At 42.6% G+C, this 23,507-nt stretch overlaps 1 long non-coding RNA gene and 1 pseudogene across 3 annotated transcripts in view; both read right to left on the bottom strand.

The window, feature by feature from the left end:
- The window catches only part of LOC308057334 (ankyrin repeat domain-containing protein 26-like), a 29,303-nt pseudogene extending 21,231 nt beyond the window's left edge, over positions 1-8,072 (bottom strand). Inside the window, exons 1-4 of the transcript in view lie at positions 7,940-8,072; positions 4,832-5,510; positions 3,699-3,765; positions 1,152-1,284 (exon numbers count right to left, since the gene is read on the bottom strand). The product of the transcript in view is annotated as an ankyrin repeat domain-containing protein 26-like (transcript). The remainder of the gene's footprint in view (positions 1-1,151; positions 1,285-3,698; positions 3,766-4,831; positions 5,511-7,939) is intronic.
- A 4,604-nt stretch (positions 8,073-12,676) lies between these two features.
- Positions 12,677-22,538, bottom strand: LOC308057330. Of its 2 annotated transcripts, XR_013925218.1 has the most exons (4): positions 21,291-22,538; positions 20,631-20,768; positions 19,716-19,855; positions 12,677-13,928 (listed from the first exon to the last, which is right to left on the bottom strand). It is a non-coding gene; the product is annotated as an uncharacterized lncRNA (long non-coding RNA). The 2 variants fall into 2 exon arrangements; XR_013925219.1 differs by lacking the exon at positions 12,677-13,928 and having other exon boundaries at positions 19,275-19,855.
- Between the last annotated feature and the right edge of the window lie 969 nt (positions 22,539-23,507).

Genomic DNA, 23,507 nt, shown 5'->3' with positions numbered 1-23,507 from the left:
CTTTTTCACCCCGTTTTGTCAAGGAGGGGCAGTGGCAGCACTGGGCGGGGAGTTTGGCCTTCAGCCAAGGTTAACACTTGCCTAATGAAATTTTAGCATAGTTTAAGAGCCCTAGTAAGTGCTGCTTATGTTTATATAATGCCTTGTGCATATATGCAAGCATCTTGATTTCTGTTATACATTTATTTATTTATTATTTTTAAGCAAAGCCATTATTTTGCTGTACTCCTTGTCATTAGCTGTTGAGGGGTGTGCTGGTTGTGGCTGGGATAGTGTTAATTTTCTTCACAGTCGCTGGTACGGGGCCAAGTTTTACAGCTGTGCCGCAAACAGGGTTGGTAGCACGGGGATGTGTTCCTTATGGCCCAGCAGCGCTCACACAGAGCCAAGGCCTTTTCTGCTCCTCACCCCACCCCACCAGCCAGCAGGCTGGGGGTACGCAAGGAGCCGGGCCGGGACACAGCTGGGACAGCTGACCCCAGCTGACCCAAGGGATGTGCCATGCCACGCGGCATCATGCTCAGCATATAAAGCTGGGGGAGGACGAAGGAAGGGAGGGACATCCAGAGTGATGGCACTTTGTCTTCCCAAGTATTTGTTATGCGTGATGGAGCCCTGCTGTCCTGGAGATGGCTGAACACCCGCCTGCCCATGGGACGTGCTGGATGAATTCCTTGCTTTGCTTTGCTTGCGTGCGTGGCTTTTGCTATTGAACTGTTTTCATGCCGACCCATGAGTTTTCTCACTTTTCCCTTTCCGATGCTCTCCCCCACCCCACTGGGGTGGAACAAGTGAGTGGCTGTGTGGTGCTTAGGTGTTTAGGTGTGGCTGGGCTTAAACCACATCAGGGGGATATAAAGAAGAAAAAGCTCTTGCTGACTTTTGATGACCGCATTAGAAGGAGCTGAACTGTACTTTGCAAGAAACTGCTTCTCCAGCTCTGACTAGACAGAGAACCAATGATAATGTAAGGCACTTGGCTGATAATACAGGCAACATCTCGGGTCAGGTGACAGTTTCACAGCTTTTGAGGGGGATCTCTAATCATAAAGAGATACTATATCAAAAAAACAATACTTAGGAGTGCATACAAAGAAACCATGTTTTAAGGGGAACTTGTAACAGCTGAAGACGGTGACTTGAAAACATACCGGTATGATCCACACGAAGCTGTTCTAACAGCAGCATAGCCTCCTTGTAGGTTGAAGTTCGTAATTCCACATCCTCTGAAGTTGGGTCAGATGAGCGAGTTAAACCAGGGTCATCAGTTACTTCCACTGGGATGCTGACCTACAAAAAATACAGTACTTTCTGTAATTCCACTTTCTAGTATTACAGACCATTACAAATGCATGAATGATTCATTCTCTCCTTCACAGCCCACAGATTTGTCTCAAATACAATAAAGCTGCATACCAGCAGCAATTTGTACATCTGGTTGATCACTACATAAACACTGCTCCCATCTAAGTGATTAAAAGTTGATAGAAACTGTTTATCAAGAACTTCGTTTTACAGTACCTTGTTCTTTTCACTCCCAGTTGTTGCTGCAGGTCTAGAAAACAGAAATATATTTCAGTACTGGAATGCTTACATTGCAGTATGAATAATACCTGAAGTTCGTTTGAAAACCTCATTTCAGAAGTGAATTAAACTAAAATCTGGTATAGTAACTTCGCTAGATATAGTTCAAGACTGAAACAATTATTGTGTGCTATTAATGTCTACCGAAAGGCTAATTTTTCCGCAAAATATTAAGCAAATAGTTGAAATAACTGTTCCCTAAACTTCACGCAAAGTGACAGAAATCTTACAGCTACAGACATGTAGCTATACGCTTACGTGCATTCCCTGTTTAATACCAGGGGTTTAGCTCCCTTCAGTACCGAGAATCCTTCTCCTACAGGTCAAAGAACTGTAATTTTGGATTCTCTGGTGTCCTGGGTCTGGCTGGGATGCAGTTTATTTTCTTCACAGCAGCCCACACAGGGCTGTGTGTTAGATTTCTGACCAAAACAGTGTTGATAACACACCAGATTTTTAGCTAGGGCTGAACAGTGTCAACAACTTCTTTTTCTCACTTTGCCACAACCCGCACAAGTAAGTTCAGGGTGGGCAAGAAGTCAGGAGGGTACACAGCTGCAAGAGAAAAGGTGGAGCGGGGAGCAGGGCAAAAAATCCTGAGATACCTGCAGTGAAAGAGTGATGTTGCTTTTCTGTAAGTCTCTCCTCGCCCTTTTTAAACACATAAAATACTTCTATGCCTGTGCACACACTCATGTAATTAATCAGAATTTGTGCACAGTGACCTTATCATTAACTTGGCCAGCATGCTCAAAGCACTCTAAACAACAGCAAAGTGTTTGTCAACACAAAGTGCACCAGGTAGTGTGGTCACAAGAAAGAACAAAAATCTTCATATGCATCAGGTTTACAAAAAGCCTCAACACACAACAAAACCCCAAACTTGCCTCTAGCTCTTAGGCCAATTTACATCATTAAGTAAGTTTTGTTTTCAACGTTCCTTTTATGCATACCTTCCTTCATCCTCAGATGTTTCACTGGAAGTGCTATCATCCTGTACTTGACCATGATTGCCACTGGAAGAGCTCATCTGCTGATGAGCCTTCTGCTTTGAAGGCTGCCTTCTACTTTTCTTTGCAACTTTGGCATTCAGGGCAATTTTACTGCATTAAACAGAAAGGGGAAAAAAAAGTAAATCACCAAGTGAGTAGGCTTACAAAAAATATTTCTGTGAAACAGACATAAGATGATGTCCAGAAACGACTGAGACAAAAAATATCTACTATAAAAACACAGACTTGACTGCAAAGATCGTGGAAGATACCCAAGTACTTAAAAAACCTGCCCCTAGGAGTGAGGGGGACATGTGGAATCTGAGCTAGAGCCAGGTTAAGCTGGAATACCTATAATATCCATGTTACAGAAAACATCTAGAGCAGAGATTCCTTTGAAGGACAGACAGGAAAAAACTCCTGCTTTAGGTTTACATAAAAATACGTGTGCCTTCTTTAGACTTTTGAGATTCGTTTGGTAATGTCATCTTTTCCCCTCTCCCGACAAAGGGCATATTAACTTAATGAAAAGGAAAACACCAACTGCACGGAGATCACTAAAATCACCTAGAAAAGGGAGTAGTAGCAAACCCCAGGTTCCTACTTTTCTTTTCTAGGTGGCCATTTCCTACAAAAATAACTGCTTTTTCCAGTCTTCAGTTCTGGTTTTGAAGATGCATTTTGCCTCAGTATTGACAAGGAAATCACAGGAATTTGGGTGGGGGTTTTATTTTTTATTTCCTTTTCTTTTTTTAGAGCAGGCAATAGATTTGAATATCGTGAGCGTTGTGTTTTCTAAAAAGACATTTTCTTCACTTTTGGAGAAGCAGTGGACTACTCACTATGGCTTTCACCACTGAGGAAACTACTTCACCTACCACAGTATTAGAAAACCTAAGACACTTACATAGTACTACAAATAAGAACTAGAGATCATTTCCTTAGCTTACCATTTCATTGGCATTTCAATCAATTTTGAGCTCTCCCCAGATGAAAAATTCTTTTTGTCTTTTTCTTCTATAGTGTTTTCATTCTCCATTTTCAAACAGTCATTCTTCCTTACAGTAATCTTTTGTTTCATTTGCCGATTAGTGATGTTGTCTGATGGTATATTTAATTTACCAAGACATTCCTGTTTCGCCACCGCCTGCACTTTTGAAATTCTTCGTTTGCTTTTTTCCTTCTCAACCTATAAAAAGAAAGTTAAGCTTCATGTATTTCTTAGTAGTTCTAAAAGACAGAAACACCACATCCAAGATTGATTAATTCAGGGTTTACCCCTGAAATAATATAACATTAGAGAAGCCTTTTCACAAAATTACACTACAAAGCGTATCATGTCATTGAAAGTGCTTTGAATTCACTCATGATTAAAGATAACAAGAATACAGCCCTTAGAAAGAAAACAATAGTGTCTCTTAAAACATGAGAACAACAATGAAGTGAAAGCATTACTGATGGACAAAGAGTTAGGAGGACTGCACAATGTCAGTTGTAACACCGCCAGAAAAGAATATCAAGTGGAACTGCGCTGGGCTCCTGCTCCCTGAACAAGGGGAGAAAAGAAAAAAAAAGATCCCAAACCCACAAACACAAATGGTTTCACAGGAAAGAGGAATTTTAGTGAAAGGCAATGAGGACACACCATGCAGATATCACAGCACATGAATTATTAGTCAAGACCCTGTTCAGAAGCTATTTTCATTCTTTGATTCAGAATCAGAACCGATAGAGTTCTATGGATTTCTTCTTAAGGCAATGTAGTGATAACTACTTGCACTGGAACCCAGTGCCACCTGCTGTTAAACTGGAGCAATAATGCATTCCGTTTTCCAAAAATGGGGAAAAAGACAACTCTCCACTGCTCTCTTTGTTCACAAGTAACATTTCCATTAGAACAAACCCCAATTTGTAGGAAGCATCCTCCTTTAATGATGAACAGCTAAAGTGAACAGGACCGTTGATCCAGAGCGAGATTAAAGAATAAAGAGTAGCAGGTGAACTACCTCTTCTGGCAGCTGTACCTTCTCTTTCTCCAAAGCCAGGAATACTATTTGCAGCATTCCTACCTTACCCTTAAATCTTCCCGTATCTTGGTTTAGTTTTTCATCAAGATTCCTTTTCAGCATGACGTATGATTGCTGAGCATTTGCAAAAAGACTTTCCATTTCTGCTTCTCCTATTTTGTCGATAAAGCAGTCCCTGGGAAAGTCATCACTAAATCCAGAGTCTTTTCCAAGTTCCCTCTCTGTTACAAAAAGTGCATTTTCACCACGTGGAGAAACTGTCTTATTGTAGGAATAATATCAGAAATGTCATCCAAAAGACTGGGTTTTAAGCTGTATCTCGGGGAGTATTCAGGACCTCCCACTACGTTTCTACTACTTCCATTTGCTAGAGGCACCTTTGTATCATCCATATTATTTGTGCAATCTTCTTCATCTGTACTCCAGGTATCTTCCATGTTTGCATTTCAGTTATCTTGATCAGGAAGGACACCAAGACTCGGATTACAGTTTCCATTTTGGGTACTTTTCCACCTAGCGTAAGTTTAATGTCTCCAAATTCACCTTTACTTTCTAAGCTGTTACTCGATTCTGTTGCATGAGATGAAACAGCATGAGAACTCTTCAGCTCAGCACTGAAGCCATCTTCTGACATTTCTTCCACAAGGGAAGGAGTTTTCCCACTTTCATTAATTTCACCAAGCAGCTGCTTTAGTTCTGCTGTAACGTTTTTAAAACTTGTTTTCAATTCCCTCTTCTCATTTTCAACCCACATTCTTGCATCTCTTTCTTTCCAAGGTTTTGGACTTAGAACTGCTTGTCAGCACCGTGCAATTCCTCATTTTCTGCTGTGAAATTTCTGATGTGAAAATTTCTGCCTTATCAGTGTGATTTTCATGTGCTGTTTTTTCTATCAAGTTGATAGTTTCTCAAATATATTTATCCTTAAGTAAACAGGTACAGACAGAAAGATTATCAAGAAAAATTACTACAGTTAATCTATGCAATTTCTGTTGCAAACTCATCCTATAATAGAAATAAAGCATTTTGAAAGCCATTTTCACTACAAAAATCAAGGGACACTAAATGAAAGGTTCACTGCATCACCATCTTCTTAACAAGAGAAGGACTCAGAGACAGCGGTTTCTTGGGTTAGGTTTGCCTAGGCATTAGGGTTGCTTTTACCTTTTAGCCTGCTTGCTTGCTGTAACTGCCGGCATTTGTCACAGAGCATGTTTATTTTTCATGTTTTATTGCTTTAATACCGTTTTTCATTAAAACTGCCAACATTTTTCTCACCCACCCTCCTCCCTCCATCGCGCTCTACCGTCTGGCATTGTACAGTCCCCGGCCACCTAAGCTAACCCAACGGGAATGAACATGACAAGCTTCTTACCGTTCACCACACAGAGAACTGGCTAAGGGAGGATTATTTCTTCACCCAAGCTTCAGAAATAATAAATTCCACTCCAAGGTGCAAAGGAAAGGATTTATTAGGGGAACCTGCCTGCTCCTGCCCTCATCCCAGGAATCAGGAACCCAAGCTCGCAGGAAAACCGCACCATGCCTTAACCCTACCCAGCCCCCTCAAGTCCCTGTCCCCACGCTCTGTTTCTCAACAGCTCCCACTGCTTCTGCCCCGTGTCACAGTCCTGCCCACACGCCCCTTCCCCTCGTGGTGCCTCCTGAAGAGGGCCTGCAGCCTTGGTGTCCCAGCGGGCTGAGACCGTCATGCTCCTCGCGCTCCTCTCGTCAGCCAGGCCCTGTTCTCCCGCGGCAAAGACCCCTCCGCTCACAAGAGGGAAGGAGCACCTCAGCCAGACACCACCTGTCTCACCCTCCCCCTTCCCAAGCTCACTGGCCAACTACTACCACCTTGCAACAGGCTTAAGTCCTGCGCTTTGCCTGCTAGAATTAGGCACGTCCCTCTCTCGTGATGCCCGGCTGTGGGGTGGAAATCATTTGCTACGCTGTCCCTTCGGGTGTTCCAGAGGACGCCAGACCCCGCTGTGCAGCCCTGCCCCGCACGCCCGCCACAAGCAGGACGCCTGCCTTATTCCCCTCTAGGATACCCTCCGAGAAAACCCTTTTCAAACACTTCACGTGGCCAAACAAGAGCGTATTTTGCAGAGGCTGGGGAAGCCTCAGAAAGGTCACCACATTTCAAGGTGTTCTCTTTGATCTTTGTCTTACAAAAGAGGAATACCGGCATGTTTCATCAAACAGATCAGCATATTATAGACAAATCTCCCTCTTCACTTGAACGTGCATTTTGCACAGGCAATAAAACCCACATTTGGCTGCACTGTTTCTCAGAAGTGCACAAGAGGAAAAACACCCCTCAAAATGTAAGCAAACCAACTGAAAACAAATCAGTGTAACAGCAAGCATCCGACATAGTGACAAGGATTTAACCCCACCATAAGAAGACTGTATCCAACTTTACTTCAGACTGTAAACACAGCCTTCACCTACAGGACGTCCCTTCTGCATTATTCCCCAACTGGTACGTTTTCTTTACCTTAGTGTATAACACAGCCTACTGAATCAGACTGCAATCCAAAATACTTGGGTTTACATACCTGCACCCCATAATATTCAATGCCACCATTCATGTCTTCTTTTTCAGCTCATTATGACATATGAAAGGTAGATCCCGAGTTCTCACCTGCAGTGAAAAACCACACATTTTTATAAACAGTATGACTTAATACTACTTATTTACACCTAGAGTGCATCTTGAATCACCCTACTTGTGACAAAAATCTTAACATAAAATAAAAAAAATACTACATGCAGGACTGGCCATTTAGTAAAGGAGAAATCCTTCAGATGAGAGTTCTACGCCAACAGCAAAAACTTCCCTGCCATTCTACACTCCAGATGCTCAAGAGACAGCATCACAAACTCCAGGCAGAAGCCCTTCACAACAAACCCTGAACTTTCAGTCACATTTTAGCTCCTAGGCAAAGCGTAACAGTAAGGTATCAAAAATTAAGACGGGGGGAAAAGTGCTTGGCCAGATCATAGCTTTCTTCTGCTACGTTATCATCCAAGAATGTCCAGGTGTTCAGACAGGTCAGCCCTAAACCACATACACTTTCAGCACTATGCCACAAGAACCCGAACCCAAAGAGATACAAACACATCCAAAGGACACGTAATGCAAACAAGGTAACTTCCTTTACAACTTGCCAGCAAGCGCCGTGACAGCTGGTGTTAATTAACAAATACTAAGCCCTTCATTGCTATAGCGCGCACCCACACCATAAGTACATTCCTAAGGCAGACATCGATAAAAGCTCACTTCAGCCTGTACGTGTTTACAGACAAACATTTAGTCCACCACGAAGTTACCGGTGTGGCGCTCCCCTGAAACTATCCGTGAGCGTGCTCCGTGTCTGTCTGCAGCTGGAAGCAACACACCAGGTGATCCTTCTTCCGGACTTTCAGAATCCGTCTGTAGAGCATAAAACATGGGCGTGAGCATCGGTACAAATTCTCAACTCATTTCTACGCAAAATGTTCCTGCTAAGCCAACTTGCACAGCATGGAATCACAAAAGCCTTTGATCAGCCCCTTGGAAAGGGCACGTCAAGACACAGTATATGGGAAAATCACAGCAGACTTGTGTGTTTTCAGATCTTAGGCAAAAACCTCACAACTCATCTAAACTAGTCTGTCACGCTGGCAAACTGCACAGCCGCAAGGGAGAATTAACACGGTAACTCGAGCTGTGGGTTGCCAACCCGTAACTGCAGGTCTGGGGGGGACCCAACTTTCAGACTGAACTGGTACCCGAATACTCAAATTTGTGCTGACGTTCCCCAGGCACACGTCCTGCAGTGGGGAGCGAACACATTGCTACTCCCAGTTGCAAGGGTTGAACAAAGACGAGCAAGACAAAGCTTACAGAAACCAAAGCTACCTAAACCCCCCCAATAATATTTTAGCCTTGTATTTGTAAGAAGGAGACGGGGAAGAGTTCCTTCTTCCTCACAAGAAAAGTCAGAGGGCGTAAGCTACAGACTCTGCTCGTTTTCTTCTAACCCATTCCCACAGACAGGAAGAACTAAAAGGGCAAACACAGCCAGCACGTGTGGTATTTCTGTTGAACGCTACTCTCAAAAAGGGTCAAAAAGGTAGAAAGGCTCTTTCCCAAAGCAGCTCATCATCTAGGCTGCAGACCCTAAGGGCAACCACTGAACACGTCAGCGGAATAGAGTTGTGTGGTGAAAAAGCAACAATCCCGCCAGCCCCCGTGAGGAGCTCAGACTATTTTAAGCAGCAAGAAACTTCACTGCCGCAATACTGTACCAGAAACCCAACTCCAAGGGCCAGCTGCCATGAGACCCAAAGCATTAGCTCGACCTACCTTCATCCCAAGCCTCGCTGAACAGCTAGCACACAGCACAAGTATTTCAAGGGCCCCCAGTTACAAACATACAGCAGAACCAGGAGAAGGGGAAATAAGCCTCAGCCGCGGCAGGGCCCAAGCTCCGAGTGCTTCTGGATCTCGCTCCCCACCCCCGCCCCACTGGGAACCCCGGTGTCCTTCACGGGAAATACCTCAGAATCCCAGGGAGATTCAGCATCTTCCTCTTCCTCTGCTCCCACCGCAGTCAGGGCACCTACAAAGGCAGTAAGAGGTGAGACACTGAGCCCTTCTATTTCACTCTGCTTTTCCCCATCACCCCTGCGCCCAAAAGATGCACAGCAGTTCTGTTGCTGAGGACAAACTAAGCAGTGAGTGTTGAATTCAAGGGTTTCTTCACACCCAGCACACAACATCATGGTACTTCCTTTGGATCGCCACCTCTCCAGCAGAAGATGGCTATGCACAACAGCTGACACAGCTACAAGCAGCACTGAAGACGTGTTTGGGTCACACTCAGGAAAAGGCTCCAGCACGCTGCAGCCCTGTGGCATACAGAGTTTAGGTCACCTGCTCTCCAGTCCACAGCTCCAGAAATTGCCACTGACTACCACTATCCACTGTACAAGAAGTACCATAGAAACACCACCCGACACATCTTCACGCTAAAATCACCAAGAAACAATGCTCCTTTTGTAGCACTGCCAGAAAAGACCTTCCTTGACTAGCAGTTTTTACCCTGCACCTTCCCAGAAGGTAGACACCTAAGCATTGCCATTGAAAAAGAGGAGAGGCTCACCGCCCAAAATCTCACCCCAAACACACAACTTGTCTCTATCTCAGGGGGCTAACATCTGAATCTCTTCTCTACCAGACACACGCAAGGCTCAGTCTCAGTAGGTTCCTGGCCAGATTAAACTATCTTCATTTCTCTGTTTTAAGCTAGTCCGTTAGGTAAAACTGATTCAGGATTCGCTCTTGTGGAGACATGCACACAAAAAACGGGAAAGGAGCTAGAGACCAGTGAGGGCACCCGTCCTAGCAGAGGGGAACTGCTGGTTCCAGCCTCAGCTAGGACTACTCACACTGTGCCAAATGCAGGCTTATGGCAAAATGCACAGACAGAAGAGCATGTATAGGCACAACACCTGGAATACAGCAGGTTCTGCCAGGCCCGCTCTGTAGCATTTGATCAGCAGCTACACACGCTCTGGTAACATCTACCACACCACTCTACTCTCTGGAGACACACAGTGGAAAGTGTGCCTTCTCCTCCTGCTCCAAGACCTGAGGTGAGTACCAGAGTGCTCAGCCCTGACTGACGGGGCAATGCTTTCGAGCACACTCAAGCGTGGCACTGGAGAGACTTTCTACGTTTTAAAACTGGACAAGGTGAGGCACTGGAACAGAACAGCTTTCTCTCAGATCGACTCAAATCTTTCCCAAGCTTCAGCCAAGAGCAACCACAACTTTTCAGTCTGACAGTACGGGCCAGAAAGGGGAATACTACTGTCACACCAAGACTCTCTAATCCTCCTCTTTTTCAACTGTGCGTTTTGTTCTGATCGCTTCAGGGAGAACACAGCAACAAAAACAAAGAATGACACCTGCTCCATGTAGCATCGTTTGGAATCCAAGGCCACAATTTGTTCTTCAGGAATGAATGAAAAGGAACAAAAGCTACTTTCCTCCTTGCCAATGCCCACTAGGGTTCACAGGCAAGGGAAAACCTTACTGTTTCAGAAGTCAATCACCATTTCAGTTCATTTACTGTGCATTAATATTTATAGAGGAAGAACTGGGATCAGTATTCACTAACTCACTTCTCTCACCAGTGTTGTCTTTGGAAGCACTGTGGACTTGATGGCTATCATTACAAATAGAGTTTTTCACACCCTCAACAACTGCAGTTTGTAGCTCTTCACCTGTGTCTTCCTTTTCCTGCTCCTTCTCCTCTTCTTCCTGTTCAGGTGATTTTTCCTAAAAGAGATTGACCAAACAGCTGGAAATAGCAGAAGCAAGCACCTTCTTAGCCACCCATCGACAACTTTAAAAATGCTTTTCCTGTGTAAGACAACAGGGAAACTTTGTTGAGCTTTGTTTTACAAGGCCTTCAGTTTTTCCATGGGACTCTATGAGGAGACAGCAATGACATTAGCCCTAAGTCATTAGCCCTGGCTCTGCAAAGCTCCGGAGAAGCAATTCTTCATGTCAGCCTAACTCTAGCTTTCATTTCAGTTACATTGTTTTGGAACACGCTCCTTTTCCTCTACTTTGCTCCAGGAAAATCACTAACTTCCTGCTCTCAATCTTATTCAAACTTTTTGCTTCCTCTATTTCAGCCATCACACCAGGTATTTTACTAAATGGCAATAAATCTTGACAGATAAAAACTGTACATACAACTGAGAAAAAATGAATTTATTTCAGAAAAATTATACTGCCTATTTGTTTTCCTGCAAAACCACTGCAACCAATAAAAAAATATTGAAAATACTGCCCAACACTATTCTTATACCTAAGAAACTGCTTTGGTTAGGAGTAAAGGCATTTTCTAATATAAAAAAAGGATGATCAAAAGATGGATATACATGAAATATTAACAGAAATCCAGTTTACCTTTTGGTTCTTACCTTTATCACCCTTAGAAAATACCTTTGTGATTGAATCATCCTTATATAACTTACTTTGGTGCCTGAGTGAAATGCTGCTCTTACATTTTCTTCATACCTATTCAAGCACAAGTGTTCACTTTCTTGTTTCAGTGCTTCACAGACTTTATTATTATCTACTTCACATTGCTCTTCTTCTGTATCTTCATGATCCACATGTTCAAGAAAGACAGAGTTTGGTCTTTGACTTTCAAGCCTTGGGTTTTTTCCTGCTGACAAAGAACTATTATCGCTTTCAAAGCCATTACTGAAGCTTGACTTTTCCTCCTTAAGACCACAACTATCTGAGAGAAGCTGAGGTGTCTCTTTTTTCCAGTCTGTCATCTTAGATTCTGCAAAAAGGGAGTCATCATTTCTGCGAAACTTCACCCCAGTCATGCTTTTCTTGTTCCAACTTTCTTGTTTATCTTGCAAATTATTTAGATTTTGAAAGACAGTTTGCTTTGGTACTGACTTGCAAGATACTTCATTATTCACCGTCTTTGGAGACATGGCAGTTATGTCAAAACAACAAAAGGAGTTATGGAAATGGCAACAGGCATGTTACCAGATTAATGGAGTAATCTGGGAACGTCTGGAAAAGGAACCAAGTCAAGGATGGGCAGGATGGAGAAAGGACTTGGCCAGGGACAAAGGCTTAGGAGGGGATAATACCTTCATTTTAACAACATGACTTATGTTTTCTGAAGTGACCAAGTGCTGTGTTTTCAAAATGCTACTTTTCTCATTTACTATAGGAAAAGAATTATATAAAAGTAGATTGGCTAAGTAGTTTTTTAAACATTAGTATACTATGCAATCTGTTCCAAATAGCTTACTGTTTTTCCTGAACTGCTGGGAAACATTCATTAACAATGTCAAATTTGGCTTCTGCAGCTTCTGTAAATAAATGATTATTTTCTTTTAGAACACTAACGACAACAACAAATCCTTTGGTCACATCAAACCTTGAACACTAAATGTAATCAGGCTGTCCTTTTGATAGAAGTATAGGATGGAGCCAACACCTGACCACTATCTACAAAAACACTCCTCACATACGCAATTCAGTGAGTATTTCACCCCCAAAATACCATGCAGGCACCCTTCTGAAAATTGTTTCCACAACTATGGTTACATGCATAGCAGTTTTAAAAATCTGGGTTTAATATTTGTAGTACTTCAGTAAAATTCAGTTATATTTAAGATCGCAGCTTCTGGATGCTTACTTGCAAGTGTGCACAAGGGAAGTAACTGTTAAGAACCCTAGGTTTAATGCATTGATTAGTCCCTGCAAGTACACTTACCAGAATATCCTTACATTTCAAAAACATGCCCAAAAAATGCATAATTTATATTTAAATCAGTGCAAGAAAATGAAATCATGTTAAAACTAAACATGCTTGCACCTCCAGTATTACAGAGTAGGTTGAACTAGAACACCGGTTCCTCATCGCTGCAGAATCCCAGAGCAACAGAACAGATGCTCCAGACATCCCTGCAGAAGTTAATAATTCTTCAGAACACTAGCAAAAAAAGCAGGCCTGAGAGCTTGTAGCTGACAAAAAGAATACTGCCTAAGCATTCAAAAAAAGGAGGGAAAACATGCAATGTGAGATTACGTGCAAGCACAGAATGCCATCTCAATAGAAGAAAAAAAGATGACCCATTTGAGTAACTCATCCGCTGAGCACTCTTGAGTAACCTGATGAGGAGGAAAGGAGAACTAGGTGATGAAGGATTTCAGTACCTCTTCATTAAAAAGTGCCCTTTATCAGTTAGGATTCTATCACGAAATCTACAGGAAACATTAACAGTGTTTGGGGAAGAACAGAACAGGTTATATTAGTAACTTATAAACTTAAAATCTGACTCAAATGACCAAGAACAAACAAAACTGTGGTGGTTTATCTCGTCGCCTATGGCTCTTTTGCCTCAAACCACAAATCTACTGCGTGCTCTGCCACAGCTACAGGTCTTTTAGGAAAAACTCACAGCAAAAGAAAGGCTGGCAGGTCAGAGACTGCTTCTAAGGAGAAAACAATATTGGCTAGCACTGTAGTTTCTTTCAATCCCCCAGAAAACTTGCCTTCAGATCACTTATTTTTATAGGACATTTACTGTAAATACACCATACCTTGGGAGAAAAATCGAGTTCTTCCTCAGAAGTATGCCAACTGACATCGCTCCCCTCCTTCTCCAAGCTTCTTAAAAAGTAAAGCAAAATGAGTACTGTGTCTCTCCAATCATTCCTCAGGTATGTGCTGGGTATGTTTAAAGTCTTACCTGATTGAGTCTCCTTGCGACAAGTCGTCTATTGCTCTTCAAACATTAATTGACATGTTGAAATTAGATTTGGCATGCCAAAAATCAACCAGCACATACAAACATTTGACCTGGACAACTCTACATGTCATAACAGAATGAAACTTTGGGGAGTCAACTTTATGTAAGACAGCATGAATGAATGCATGCATTTCCAAACAACTGCTTTCTCAAGTCACACTGAATTGACAAAACAAAAAAGACTAGAGTTTTATCTCCTTTGAACTTTTATACCTAAAAGTTTAAGAACTACCTCTAAACTAAAAAAACCCAGCATAGCATGAATATGCTACGTTAATAAACAGTTAACAAAATACTGGTGCTTTAGCAAGACAGTAAATAAATGAACTTCTGAAGTATTCATACTGCACACACAAGCACACACTGTTGACAGAGATATTACTGGTTTATATACTATACTAGCTGGTGCTCTACCCACTTACAGGTTATCCTGAAAAGGTAAAAACCGTCAAAAAGCATAACCAAGATCTAATGCCTATCCTCAGGCAGAAAAATCCCCAGCAGTTCTCTACGCTGCACCAAAAAGGGTATTCAAGAGGCAAGACAGGCGTAACCAGGGCATTCTATACTACGCTCCAAGCTTTCATCCATGTTAAGACAGCAACTTGCACACAGGATCACAGGATAAATCAGGTCACAAGGGACCTCGGCAAGTCTCTCAGCCAACCGCCTCCTCAAAGCGGACTCAGCTCTGAGGTCAGATGAGGCTGCACAGGGCTTTTTCCACTCTGATCTTGAACCATTCAAGGAGGGAGACTGCACAACCTCTCTGTTTTACTGTTCTCACCATGGTGAAGCTGCCCACATTCCATTAGAAATTCTCTTGTTTCCATTTATGCCTCTTGTACCTTTGCTTCATGTGACACACCACTGGGAGGCACCTGTCTCTGTCTTCTCCTTATACGTGCTAGAAGCTGCCACTGGGTCCCCTTCAAAGTCATCTCTTCTCTACACTGAACAAGCCCAGTTCCCCCAGTCTCTCCCCAAAAGGCAAGTAGCCCTGCTCCTGGCAAAGTTTGATGGCCCTCCACTGAACTCGCTCACGGATGAAAGACCACTCTCTCTTGCACTGGGGGCTCAAAATTATACCCAGGGAGCTGGACACAACCCAGGGACTGCCAGGTAGCAGCGTACAATCCCCTTCCTCAGTCCCCTGGCTATGCTGCTCTTCATACAGCCCAGGACACCGTTAACCTTCTCAGCCGGCAGGGCACCCTGCTGGCTCATTCTCAGCTCACTTTCTGCCAAGACCCTCTGGCTATTCCCAGCAAAGCAGTTCTCCAGCCAGGCAGCTCCAGCACGTGCTGTAGCAAACGGTTGTTCCTTTCCATGTGCAGGACTTGGCATCTGCCCTTGTTGAATTCTGTTAAGACAGGCCTGACAGTCCATTTACCCAGCTTGTCAAGATCCCTCCGAATGGCAGCGTGGCCCAGATGCACATGTTGCAAACTCAACGACAGCGCACTCTAGCACACCACTGATGTACTAAAGAAATCTGAACTCTAGGAATCCAGCCTGAAGAGTGCGAAAACCTCTCAATTACCAACAACTAAGAGGAAATAAAAGGCCTCTTCAATTCCCAGGACAGAAAGGAAAAAAACAAATAGAGCCTCCACATCGTATCTATTTCAGCATTCCTCAAGTCCTCGATAATTAGTTCTCGTTAACTATCATCACAAAATGAACTTGCTTATAAATAGGAGATTGGTGGCCTTCCATAAAGTTGTATGATGACAGCCAAACCGAGGTCTTAGACAAAATCATTAAAAGGAAAAGAAAACAAAGGGCATATCGTGTTGAGTAAGTTATCTGAACTTTTGCTTTCCATGGATAGTAACTTTAAGCAATGATCAAAACCAGTTCCCATTCTCCTTTAAAAAGCAAGAGAGAAAGTTTATGAGATAGTTTTCAGACAGATCTTGATGCCCTACTGTAGAAATGGGATCTAGAAAAGTAGTATCTAGGGATCACTTGTTTCTACTTTAATTGAAGTCCATTTTCATTGTGGAGTAACAGAAGAGCATAATTTTTTTTTAAATATTATTTACTATCACTAATGACACAAAGCAATCACTCAATCCAGTAATAAAGGACCCGTGCAAAACACGCAAACAAAAAGCGCCCAAAGCCTGCTCTCAAACCTGATTTATAAAACCAAAACCATCAGAATAGAGACCTCCAAGATAATAAACATCACAGGTGTGTTAGTATTTGTACATCACACAACATGTTTCACAGTTGAAATGCTACTGTATAGAATACCTTTCTTTCGTTTTCCTGTTCTTGATGTCTGGCTAGGAGATTGTGGCATTCCTATATCCGTTTAGGGAAAGGCATGTCAAGGACAGACCAAACAAGGACACCAGAGTAAATGTGAATTCCCAGAAATTTGGAAAACCTAACCAGTACATTAACAAAGCTGTAGCAATGGGAGAATGTACTGTGACCATCAGCCTACTCTACAGTTACAAGAAGTAGAAGCCAAACCTATCACAACCTACAGAACTCTACTCTTAAGGGACAGTGTCAAACAGTGTAACTTAATTTACTTGCTCCATTGTAAAATACCTATATTCCAATATTTTGAAACACTGAAACAGATTCTTGGCAGTTTACTGTACTGCCAACTTTGAATTTCTCTCAGCTTGACTAGTCCTTGCCCAGCACTGACTGCCAATGCAATTCCTCCATATTTGTAGAGTGTTTTATACATACGGCACACTTAAAATCCCTCCGTTTAAGCATCCCAAAAATCTGTAGGTGCCAACAAACTTTGGAGATACACTAGCCAGTTGTGTCAGATGGTGCCGGATGCAAACACAGCCCCCTCCTACCTCAGTCTGAAGGTAAAAGCCCTGCATATATTGATTTGACCATGCTGAACTGTTCACATAGAGAAGCTACGCCACCAGCCAGAACGCAGGCATGACAAGCAGTCAGAGTGAATACCCTGTTCCCCCAGGGCTATAGGGCAGGCCACAACTGGACCAGAACGGGTGCACTGGCTGGTGTGAGTGTCATGCGTGTGTGCTTGTGTGTGTACGCGTGTCTATGTGTTGTGGAACAGAAGCTTTAGAATATAAATCACCATCCGCCTGCTCTACTCATCCTACTTAGTAAAATTTTATTTTTTATATCAATGAATGGTGTGGTTCTGTTATTGCAGCTACCCAACACCAAACGTCTGTGTGACAAGGCCATAACATTTGCCTCAGAGCAACAGGGAGTCCTGCTTATATTGATGTTACCACAAATACATGGAATGGATGTGGCAAGAGGACTCCTATCAAAAATACACATGTAAGAGTTAAAAAAAGGACCTCAAGATTGTTTCTCATTCCTTCTCCATTTCTGTTTTCTTAAAAGGCGATACAGCAGATATAAAGCACACTGAAGCACTCGTTTCTTTTCCAAGAGCTCTATGATGAAAAACCAATGGTTTCTGTAGGAACAGTACACCAATATGCAGTGCAGCAGCTAAAAAAAGCTGCCACTGAAGACATACTAGAAATCTGAACCCTCGCTTTTAGAAAAAATACATAATTACTTTTTGCCAAAGAAATTCCAACTTCAAATCTGAAAAGTCTGTCATTCGATATGCTAGAGGTGGAAGCCATTCATTTGGAGGTTTTTGCAAGTCTGTCTGTAATCAACAAAAAGGTTCATGTTCTGACAAAAAGTAAACACTCAAATAAGCATGAGCCAACTTCTTAAATATACCAGCTTGCTCACTAGAGGCGAATATTTTGAACAATGTTCAACAAGTGCAAAAGTAGCAGCAAAAGGAGGAAGGACTACATTGTAAATCCCAGAAAAACAGGAATGAAGAGCAAGATTAAAACAAAGAATTCAAAGTGGGTATTCCTCCTTTGTCTCACGATCAGTTGAGCTTCTCCTCTAACAGGGGCTTCAAAGCTTTTACTGCAGCCTGTCAAAGGGACTCAGGATGCAGGACCTGCCCTTTGTGTGTGCAAGCAAGAGACTGCAGAATCAATGCCACCAAGTGCTCCCTGCATGCTACTAATCCCTCTCACTCAACAGGCCGGGGTCATTTTCCAGGAGACTGAGCACAAGGAGAAAAAGATTCGTACTACTCAAGGAAAACAAGCCCTACTATAAACAGTTTGAGACCACAGCGCACTCTTTCTCCTCCCAAGTCCTTAACCCACATAAATATGCTCTTCACACTTACTAGGCCTCTTCAAGTGAGGATTTCCCATAACATTGTGGACTTATGCTAGTAGTATTACTGTCTTCAAGGAACTGCGCAAATTACTTGGTTCAAGAACCCTTGTTTCCCTGAGGGCATATTAATTTTGGAATCACACAACAGTATTATTCTTCAAGCCACATATTTTAAAATAACCCAGGCCTGTCAGTCATCACAATGTGGTACCACAGCAATTATCTACGTGCACAGGAGGCAGCCACAGAGTGCTGTTTGGGTAACAGAAACATTTTGTTGATTAAACTACCTGTACCAAGCCCTTTCCAAAAATAAAATAAAATATAAAAACCTCTGCATCTTCCTTCAGTCTATCAAGAAACTTCACACATCGCTGACTAGATCAAAATAACTATTCCTAAGTCAAAGGAACAAAGTTTGGCTCTAAATTAAATTCCCCTATCTGGGAAAAGTGAACTCGGAAAAATATCCCATGTTTTGCTCATATTTCACGACATATTTAAAAAAGGAGTAATAAACTGTGTTTGAACACTGTCTGCTGTCCATTTGCCACAAAGTTCTGATGTAACACCCTTAAAAAAACCAGAAAGGATAGAACTTCCCACTGTAGGGCCTGAGATGTAAAGTACAAGAAGTTCGATCTATATTAAAAGATTAGTTTTCTAAGATTCCTCTAGAGCTATATGAGCTCATAAGCATAGAGTGGATCTTAAAAATTAAGGAGTTGTTTGTTTTGGGTTTTTTTAATTTAAAATGAACTCACTGAAGGAGCTAATTTTTTGATAACAAGGCAATTCAATTGTTTTCCTGGATCACAAGTTAATATGGACTTTTTAATGTTTATTTCATAAAATTACTGGAAGTAGAAGTGGTTTTTATTTTTACTGGAATCAAACTATGTCCATGAAGATACAGTACACACAGAAGTTGCATTATTGTTTCTAACAAAGTGACTTTTCCAAGACGATTTTTCCTAAGTATGTCTCTACAGCACCTACACAGAAACAATCGTAACTGATGCTGAGAAATAAGACGACTCACTAAAGGCAGCTTAGTGCAGGTGAAACCATTAATATTAAAACACCACCGCACAAACTCAGTGGAAATCAACAAGACATGTACGGCCCTGCTAACTCATCTGTTGCTTCCCAGCTACAGGAAGATGAACAACTACTCAGGACGAACCTACTGCTTTTGCAATTCATTTTCACAATCTGAATGGCCATCTACAGGTACAAGTACACACCCCAAAACCAAAACCACTCTCACCTAGTTCCTTCCCTGTCCCCCTTCTCTCTCTGTATGAAAACCTATACAGATGGGCAATCTGGCAGGCAGAACACAACAACCCGGTAAGTGGGCCCGTAGCACACAAACCGCAGCTGCCTTCACCCCTGACAAGAAGCACCTCCAACCAGCAACAAGTCAGCATATTCACAAAGCTGCTTGCGCTACCCCACCTGATGCCTCCACTAAAGTCAACGGCGAACACAGTGAGCGCTGACAACACAAACCCCCTAAAGAAAAGGCCACAGTGATTTTCCTCGTGAGCTCCTGCGTGATTAAAGATCCTACCTCCTCTGTCCACAGCAGGTGCACCCAACGTCAAGCCAGCAGCTCTGGCCCGGTGAGGAATGCCAGGTACTGTGTCGCCTTGTGCACCACCTTCGTCTCTGTCTCCCCGGAATGCGTATGCCACCAGTTGTTTACAAAGACTATATAGGGAAAGAGAAGAAACATATTTGGTAAAAACAACCACATACTTGCTTATACAGTTTAATAGAACAGTTAACAGCCACTTACCCACCCTACACGTATTCACAGCCGTATGAATTTGTATACTTGTATGCATTCACTGAGAGTAATACAGACAGAACTTACTGCACAACTACTACCTACTTCAATGTTCACTACAGTCATGTTCACTCTAGAGGTGCATATCCACACCTACGAAGCTATTAGCTCCAGCTCGGCACAGTATTTTCAGCCTAGCTGTTAAGCACACATAACCACCTCAGAGAAGGGATACGCACAGGTACAAAGCTATCCGTAAGAGGGGTGAAACTGCTTAAGACTTTAACAAAAGGGATTTGTTAGATCTCTGAAACAAAAGACTGGTAGTTCCTGGTGATTGTAGTGGAAGTCAGTAAGGACAATGGTGCTGGTCTGAGGAGAGGACTGACATGCATTTCAGTTTGCCACGTTCTACCTCTGGGTAACTGTAGGATACAGACATGTTTTAGAGTTTGTATTGGGCAGGTGCAAGCTTAGCGTCAAAACTTGACATCTACAGACAATTCGGGGTGGAAATTTTCTTCAACATCCAGATTAATACTAGACACAGGGAACGATACGTATCAGAAGACGCCACTGAGCACAGCTTCAGGACAGCTTTCAACACACCATTAAACCGTGCTGCTATTACCAAAAACATTCAAAAGCCACACTGACAACTGACAACCTATTCTAACAATAAAGTCAAAAATTTACCTAGAATATCCATGAGTAACAGCATAATCCTCAGCTGTCCATCCGTTAGTGTCTTTATGGAAAAGATCAGCACCATATCGAAAAAGAACTTTTATTAAATTAAGCTGTCCACCAGATGCTGCAGTCATAAGTGGGGTTCTGAAACACCAAAAATATGTTATGAAGTAGACCATTTGACACAGACACTGTAATTATTTTTATTCCTATTTGCTCTCAAAAACTACTTTCCTCATTACTGAATGAGCAAAAGAAAACGCGGTTTTCATTAAATATTAAGAGCAACCATAAAATGCAAGAGGGAGTCAAAACAACCAAACCTTTAATCTTCAGACAAAGCTTCCACATAGACAACACTCACATACAAACTATGCCACTATGCAGGAGATGTTTTTTACAAACTGAGGCAGTGCTGCTGAGCTAACAGCATGTTTCCTGCCAGAAGGGCCAACACAGACAATGCCTTCTTGTAGTCCTCAACGAGGAAAGCACCCACCGAGGTATGACAACAGCCAAGCGCAGATGTGCTTTCACAAGTCACACAGAAATAGCTGCTATGTGGCTCCCCGGGGTTTTTTTTTCAGAGCTCACTCTCATGCCTCTGATTAATCCAACCTAAAGAATACTAAAGAGACCCATGCAGAGTTTTGACAAACCACTCACCTTTCACAGTGATCTCGAGCATGCACATCAGCTCCTCTCTGCAGAAGAAACTCTGCTATATCTTCATGATGTTCAGAGATAGCAAGAATAAGTGGAGTGTTTCCCTCCTGAAAGGGCAGATAAAGTTAAAAATAAAAGTAAAAAAAAAAACCACCACCCTACCAGAGAAATACTAATACAACTTTTTGAAAGAACTTCTTCAACAAATACAAAAATTTACCTTATTCCGAGCATCAATATTGGCATTATGCTCAAGTAACAGCCCCGCTACGGTTGTATTAGGAGATCGGACAGCAAGGTGAAGGGCAGTGTTGCCGTCAGCATCTGCCAGATGTGGGTTGGCACCGTGCTCTAGCAGAACAGCTACACATTCTTCTTGCTGGCACTGTACTGCCTGGGAACAACACGCAAAAAAGGAAGAACTTCCAGCGCTCTGTTACAATTGCCCCAGCTTCCCAATGCTGGAAAATAAGAGCACCTTCAAAGCTGAGCTAACATATGCCTATTCCACGCTGATTACCAGATGCATGCTTCTACACAGAGCTGTGTAAAGAATCCTACCAGCCACCTCTCATTTAATGCACAGTTGACAAGCCCCACTTGAAAGAGCATAACATATTCCACATACCTTCATCAGCGGCGATCTGTTATCACTGTCAGTAAGATTTAGTTTACACTTGTTTTCTACGAGATATGTAACAACACTCACATGGCCATTCGCAGAAGCAAGATGCAGAGGTGTCCTAAAAATTAAACATATTAAATTAGCACAAACAGACAACTAGAGAAATAATTTCAGGCTCTGATAAATTGATATAACCACAAGTTTCACTTTGCACAAAGCAAGCTTAAGAAATGATTTCTCATTCTGTTACCAGTAACAGCAGTTGCGCACCAAACACCCGAGACTGGCCAGCAAAACCCCTCCACAGCATCTGCTTAGTAAGCTGCCATTTCCTTCACTCTAGAACTTAATCTGCACAGATTCCTGTGCCCAGGCATTGGTCACTGCCTCCAGCAGGACTACACCTGCGGCACAGCAAAAAAGCTTGGGAATCTGAGAACCATGGCAAGCAACCTTCTAAGTTCTATAATTATTCATGTGCCAGAAGTATCAGAGATGTAGATGGGCTTTATATAAAGAGTATTAGCATTTCCCTGCACTTTGAGGATTTCTGCTTTTTCTCTAGGTTGCTTACTACTGCAACAAAACCAAGTACTCACTTGCACCAAAGTACCCCCCATCACATGCAGCAAACCAGACAGAACACTGTAATCCTGAGTACAGGGAAGTAATACCTGATCCTTCAGATATGTATAACTACAATAGTCATAATAAGCCTACTACAGAGGAAGTCCTCTCCAGGGAGGGAATACTGTGTTTCCATAATACATGACCAGCATAAGAAAATGAAACTCTTTTCTTCAAGTTAAAGCCTTGCCAGAGGAAAAAAAAAAACCCACAAAAAAACACGCCAAAAAAAACCCTCCTTCAAACCACAGAACATCTTAGGTCTGATGTCAATTAACCAGCCTACTTATATTGAAAGAAATTGCCCAGAAAGTCCTTGCATGTGTTTCCCCCTAAATCAGAGGCACAAATCAGCACAAGCCTCACGCTGTGCAAAGGCAAAGCACCTGCTGCTCTGCAGGACACCTGTCCCAACAGAGCAGAAGACAAGCTAGAAAACAGCTGGGACCTTCCTCCCTTGAAGGTGATGCAGTAACAATCCCACAGTTCCTCAAGAACTGAGGGGAACACCAGCACTGGCTCTGAACCACATCGCTGCAGGTAGGTCCTTCTCTGTATTTAGGAAAGCTCAACTAGCCTTGCAATTGTTTTGGTACCTTGCTGAGACCGGAGCACAACAGCTCCCTGGCTAAGTGGGAATGGAAAGGGAGAGGTACACAAATGCAGTGGCAGGTGATGCAGAAACACAGTAATCTGTAATGCAGATACTTGTTACAGGGCAGCTGACATCCTCCTCCACTGCAACAAAGATGAGGATGAGAGAAATACAGAAAACTTCAAAGAATTTGTAATGTCTTGCTACAGACAGGGAACAGACTGGAGCACTGACAGAGGAGTAGCTCAAGAGCAACTACCACCACTTTTTGAGAAATTTCCATGGAAACATGCAGGATTCTTCATCTCTGAAGAAATGACTGGCTGAGATTATCTGAAAGCTAACCAGGACTGGTTATGAAGGAGTCCAC

Source organism: Falco punctatus (genome assembly GCF_963210335.1).
Source record: "Falco punctatus genome assembly, contig: scaffold_71, whole genome shotgun sequence".
In the NCBI taxonomy this organism is placed as follows: Eukaryota; Metazoa; Chordata; class Aves; order Falconiformes; family Falconidae; genus Falco; species Falco punctatus.
The sequence above is the reverse complement of the archived record's forward strand: the minus strand, read 5'-3'. Positions and strand labels throughout refer to the sequence as shown.